Here is a 6790-nt window from a genome sequence, read left to right on the forward strand (position 1 = left end):
GTGTTCTTGAGAGTTAGCTTAGAGAACTTGAAGAATTGAAGAATGCTTGTCTAATTAAGCTTCTAGTCTTGTGATTGAAGACTTAGGTAAGGAAATTCAACCTCTCATTGTTGTGTTTAAGTTGATTCTTGCATGGTTCATGTCTAATTGAGGAGCCAAGTCATGTCTTAGTCTAATAATGTTAAATTGGAGCTCATTCCATGCATGCATGTTTGAATTGTTGAGTTGTGAGTTGATTTCATGGTAAAATGTTATATGCATGTTCATATTGTGTTTAAGTCCATGATTTCATCTTGTCCTTGAAGAATTGGCTCAATAGAGCATGAAATTGAAGCTTTGAAATGGTTTAAATTCATGCATGTTATGCTTAACCTATGTTCATGAAAATTGATTTCAAATTGAGTTGAATTGATCTTCCTTTGGGGCTTTGATTTTACAATTGAGCTTTGAATCATGTTACACTATGAGTTTTGATGTGTTTTCCAGCAAGCTAGCCCCTGAGGATCGAAATTTATGTTTTAAAACATGGTTTTGAGCTTGAGGTTCAAATCTGGAATTTTCAGAATTTAGACTTATGCTCGAGCGGGGTGATTGGCGCTCGAGCGTGAAATTCGTGCTCCCAGTACTTTGCACTATTTTGATGTCCGCTCGAGCGGGATAATTAACGCTCGAGCGGAACATTGTGTCTCATGCTCGAGCGGGTGTCGAGCGCCCAATCGAGCGTGATTTCCACCTATCCAGCACTTTTGACTGTTTTGCTGAACGCTCGAGTGGGTAATTCTACGCTCGAGCGGAAACCTTTGTCTGCATGTCCGCTCGAGCTGAGTAACCTACGCTCGAGCGTGACCCCTGTTTCTAAAAATTTTGAAAATGCTTTTAAAGTGCATCTTTGCATCCTCATCTCATCCTAGGCATTATTAGGCCTAGTTTAAGGCATCTTAATGAGGATATAGATGGAGAACCACACCGAAGCAAATTAAGGATTAAGTTATTATCTTTCCCAACTGTGTAGCTTAGTGTGTGTTCAATCTGTAACTATGTAGGGTTGGCGACTGGGGACGCGCTCTAGCTTTACTGTAACCCAGAACTCTGTGAGTAATAACTGTGTAAAGATATGTTCAAAATGATTATCTTCTGAACAAATGAACTGTACTGCTTTCTGAACTGATACTGTTAATTGAATGAATGTATGTCCTATATTCTGAACTATATTGTGGCATCCTTCGCAACTACTATTTACCGTTACTGTTACAGAGATCTCTGTCGGTTCCCTTGTTGGAACCACTACTGTTTACTGATTGATGGCCAACATTTACTGTTCGGTCTTTTAAGACCTACTGTTTACTGTACTGTTATGCTAATGGATGTACCACATATGACTGAATGACTGATATACTGAATTAATGAACTGTTTTCATTACTGTAAGGACATTCATTCTTAACCCCTTTACGTATTATGTTATTCACTGGGCTTTAGCTCACTGCTCATATATATATGTAGGTGTACAGGCACTAGACCGTGGTTAGAAGCGTCGGGGTAAGCTCCAGTTTTGTCAAGCCAACCACTGTGCCTCACTGCGAGGTTCCGAGCCCGTCAAGTTATGGCTTAGGGGTGTTTTAATTTTCCCGTCTGTCTCTGTATCTGTTTGTATAACTGTATAGACTGTTACTGGACTATTTAATAGGGATTAGGTCCCTGAACTGAATGATTGTATATATGTACATACTGTTCTATATTGTTCATGCATATGTGTGTGAAAAGTCTTTTTGGCATACAGACTGTCACAGCTCATTGGACATTGTTTATTTACTGTTTTGGCTTCTGCCATGCCCCTGTACTCTGTTTTACTATATTACTGTTAAGCAGGCCTTCAGTAATCTCGGATTACTGGCCGGTTACGGTGCTAAACCCATAGGGGCGGGTTTGGGTCGTGACACAAATACTTTAAATACATTCGTACGTTAGATGAACATATATGAAAGATAACAGTGTTTGATTTCTCATTCCTCATCTGACATGTAGTAGTCAGAGAGATATTTTTCATTGTTTAAGACATTAATTCGCTCAATCACTGTCAAATCTTTATTGCTTGCTTCAGCCATTTCGGTGGCTAGCTGAAGCATGAAATGTCGACATCTCCGCATCAACATTCTGTTGTTCTCCTTTTTAATTTTGCTAACTGTTTTTTCATAGTCACTGACATTTCGTCTAGCCATGCTCAATGAACGACGATGAGGTACCGGTGCCCCAAAGTTACGTAGATCATTAAACAATCCTTCTTGCTCCATTACCCTGAACGCCCATTCTGCTCAGATACCAGCATAATAATCCTTCGGACTCGGGTACTTTTCGCTCTTGTAGTCATAAGTAAATGGAGGTAGCAGCCACACTTTCGGATTTCTTTGCCAGCGTGAACTTCCTGCACCTCTTGAAGACATTGTTCATAATAATAGTAATTATAGATATATTACTATATTTATGACTTGAACAAACATTATACTGGGGGTATCGCTATTTATAGACATCATGGTGGGGGTTAACTAGAGATGATCTAGTGACGATAATGCATGTTAGGGCACTATGGAAAAAGTGATACCCGTGATATTATTTTATGTTATTCATTTCATGCAATCCTGAGTACCCGTGACGAAGTGTACCTGTGATGTAGTCACGGACGTGGTTGTCAGATAAAATCATAATTGTAGGCTAGAGGATCACAATGCAATCTCTTCATATTCAAGTAGTGAGTTGTCAAATAAAACAAAATGCAGTGAGTTGTCACATCGCCACATGATACTATTTTTTCATGCTTACTTTTTTAATACAGTAAGTAGTCACTTGGAATTGACGATTTCAGTACATATTGGTGTTTTAAAAAATTTAAAAATGAAATCATAAAATGAAACAGCGGCTTTAATTTTATTAGTTTTAAAGTAATATTGTTCATAAACAACTATGAAACAGAGTGCAAGTAAATACACAACCGTCCAACTCACTTTGACCTACAAAACTATCGTTGTTTTTTTCACCAAAATTATAAAATGGTCGTATTAATGTGACTTAGATGAATTTTGAAATCTGAGAAAAAAACAAAGCCTGTAAGTTGTGCTGCACAAAGTCACATGCATCACGTAATGTGAGGAAAAAAATCACAACGTATACAAGTATGGCAAAGTTAGAAAGTCACATGCATTACTGCATCACTGCACAAAGTCACATGCATCACTGTATCACTGCACAAAGTCAGATGCATCACTGCATCGCTGCACAAAGTCACATAGCATCTGAGGAAAAAACAAAGCATCCAAATTATAACGTCTGTTCAAGTCGCTGGCGAGCATCACTGAGAAATGGGCAGAAAAATATATTGTAGAAAAATATTGTAAATCTATATAGTAAATTTCAACAGTTTTTTGAAAGAAGGTAAAGTTACATTTTTACAGTAGGCAGGCTGACACCATTAACATGGCACAACAGCCAATGCTACAGGCCTTTGATTCGTTCATGACTTGACAAAAGTGGAGTCCTGGTAGCCAAATGCACTGTATAAGGCCAGTGGCATTCGGGTGATCGAACAGGAAATGCTCATAAATTGGTTGAGACAAAGTATTATAATAAATTAAAATATTTTAGTACTTGAAATTGTAAGTATATTTCAATGCAATATTTTAGTCAAAATTGAGGCAGCGTTCAGTTATAATTAAAATATTTATTTTTGTTTTTATTGAATTTTTTTAATATTTTACGCAATTTTTTTACTTTTTAAACACACCTAACATAAATACACTTAAAAAGGAAAAAAATTGTAAAAAAAATCTTTTAAAAATTCAGTAAATACCAAAAATATAAAAAAAAATACAAGCATTCAGTACATTTTTTGTATTTTTATGTATTTATTAATTTTTTTAAAAAAAATTTCACAAATTTTTTACTTTTTGTTTGAAATAACAATAAATTATGCAATTCATAAAAGTCGAAGTGACAACTTGTATCAAGTTGATGCATAGTTGTTCAGGTCATTAAAGTTGACGTGACAACTCTGATGCATAGTTGTTTACAATAATTTCATACATACAGCTACCATGTGTATATATGGTATAAATATTGCATCATACCCCAACAAAAGTTTTACAGCTATTTTGAGCGATATCATCATGACATATACGGTGGTTGGTCTATATTTAGCAATGGGTCGCTATTGGGTTGCAGATGGAGATGAATTTCAATACCCATTAAATCCAAATTTGCGTTACTCACGTGCCACCGTCAATACCATGAGAGCTGAGTGGGAATTTCGCATACCTCGAGCAAACATTCTCATTAAGTTATGTCGTGAAGTTAATATTAAATTTTCTCGCCGGTTAGCCATGCGTATGCCAATTGACACTCCACAGTTGTTGTAAAGGGCATTGCATCGTATCCGCGACGAAGTTAATCGCATGACCCAATGTCTGCAAAGGTCCTCACTAATGAAGACTGCAAATGAGCGTGCCGAAGATGGGTTAATGGATGATGCACACCAGTACTTCGCCTGGAGCATGGATGTTATGCATGAATCTGATATTGAGATGTCAGATGATAATGATAATGAATGAAATTGTTTGGATGAATGACCAAACCATTTATGTTGTAATGGATTTGTAATGCTTATCCACGACTTATCAATGAAGGGAGATATTTCAATTGTTGTTAGACCTGAACAAACATTTTTTTTATTTTATGTTTTTATGGGTTATTTAAATATTTTGTTCAAACCAAACGCGTTTGTAATTTATATTTTTCTAAAAATAAACAAAAACTAGTTTTCAATTTTTTTGTAAACATAAACCAAAAACGTAAATGTTACAAAATGCTACCTTATTTATTTTTATTTTAGGGTTTAGGATTTATAGGTTAATTTTTAAAATTTATTTGAACTTCAATTTTATAAATTGATGTCTCAATTTGTTCGAAATTTTTTTTTTGTTTATAAATGGTTGTCTTAATTTGTAAATTTGAGGGAAAAACGTAAATTACTATAAATAATGCAGAGACTACAGAGAATGAGAGAGAGGTAGAGATGTGAAAGAGATTTGTGTGATTCAAGTAAAATAAGTAAGAATAAAAAATTGTGAAATTATAATTTTGAATAAATAAGTATGACACATTTACATCATCTATAGAAGTTTGATTTACAAAAACTATAACAATTAAAAAAAAAAAAAAACTATACAGTCCATATCACAACCGCTAATGCCCTAACCTGCCCCCAGTCCCACAACCCCGACCGTGGACCTCCCTCCTCGGTCTCCTGCAGTAGACTCTCTGAATATCTGGCACTCCCTCCCCTGCATATGGCCCTCCACTGACTGCCTGTGGAGCCTGTGAGTGTGACCCCCCCTCTCCTGCATCTGCTGCCCCTGATCCTGTCTCTACCTGAAGATCGAATACTGCTGTGTGCTGTGAAACTCCATCATCTGGTGCAACTGTATCACGATCTGCAGCTGGACCTCAACCTCTGCCTCTGCCTGCACCCTGACCTCGGCCTCGACGTCCCCCACGACCATAACCTCGGCCTCTCCCTCGCGCTCTGGAGGGGGCTCAGTATTGGCCTCATCGTCAACGTGGGAGATGTCAGTGAGAACTGCATCATGTGTACTCATGGGCGCGGTCGAAGTAGTCCCCAGAAAAGCAGGTGATAACTGGGTGGGTGGGGTAATAACATTATGCATGAACCGGGGCGGTGTCCAATCAGGGCCAGCATGCTGGGGAGGATGTACGTGTGGGGAATCTGGAGAAATGTATGGGGTAACATGCGGTGGGGTGACTGAAGTCCAACGACCTGCTGTGGCTGGCGCTGAAGTGGAAGGCGCTGACGTGGACGGGGCTGATGTGTCTGGAGCAGCTGCTGCACTGTGTACACCGTAGTGGCCAAAATGCAGACGATCTAGCCGATAGGCATGCTGGATCCCCTCGTACAATAACTCTCGGATCTCTGCAAGGGCCTGCATCACATGCAGTCCACCACGTCCGAAAAGGGCATCCTCAGCCAAGTGATATAACCTCCCAGCTCGAGCCACCTGAACACAAAATCAGATATATTAGGCTATAGTTGACTGAAAGTAAATCAATTATGATATTAACAATTATCTGACACATACTATGATACTCACCAATGTCTCGAAAGAAGGCCTAACTCCCTGATATCCGGACTCACACAGGTGGCTCGGATTACCGACTAGTAGGTGTGTATGTCGCCAATACCACAACATGTAAGGGTCGGGAGAGGGGAGGACCCCATCGCTCCAGTCAGCCTGTACAATACTGTCGCGACGGGCATCCCACAGCTGTACATATCGTATATGATGCACACTCCAGTCAGTGGCGGCTCGGCCACATCTATCAGTCGCATGCAACCACCACTCGGTGTTGCACCGATCCGGCACGGACTGGACCCAACCAAACTGTCGGAGGACACGATCAGAGAGATGCCACTCAACCACGTTAAAACAAATGAGTGACACTCTCGCCATCCATATCTCCTCACCTAGTCGGCAATAGTCTGGGAGCGTACCGAGGACCCCCGCATAAGGCTGCTAGATAAACTACAATAACGACAGGTCTATTAAAAATCGCTCATGAACATATACACTCCATATGACAATTAAAATTTAGGTATTTAAATTTCATACCTCGCCCTCTATGATCCGGTCAAGCTAGTCTCTATACACGACGATTACGTGGGTCGATACGACCTCGTGGCCCATGTCAACCCTCCACCGGCTACCTCGAGGTCCGGCCGACAATTGC

This window comes from Camellia sinensis, chromosome 15, assembly GCF_055761805.1.
Source record: "Camellia sinensis isolate YWXY chromosome 15, ASM5576180v1, whole genome shotgun sequence".
Classification (NCBI taxonomy): domain Eukaryota; kingdom Viridiplantae; phylum Streptophyta; class Magnoliopsida; order Ericales; family Theaceae; genus Camellia; species Camellia sinensis.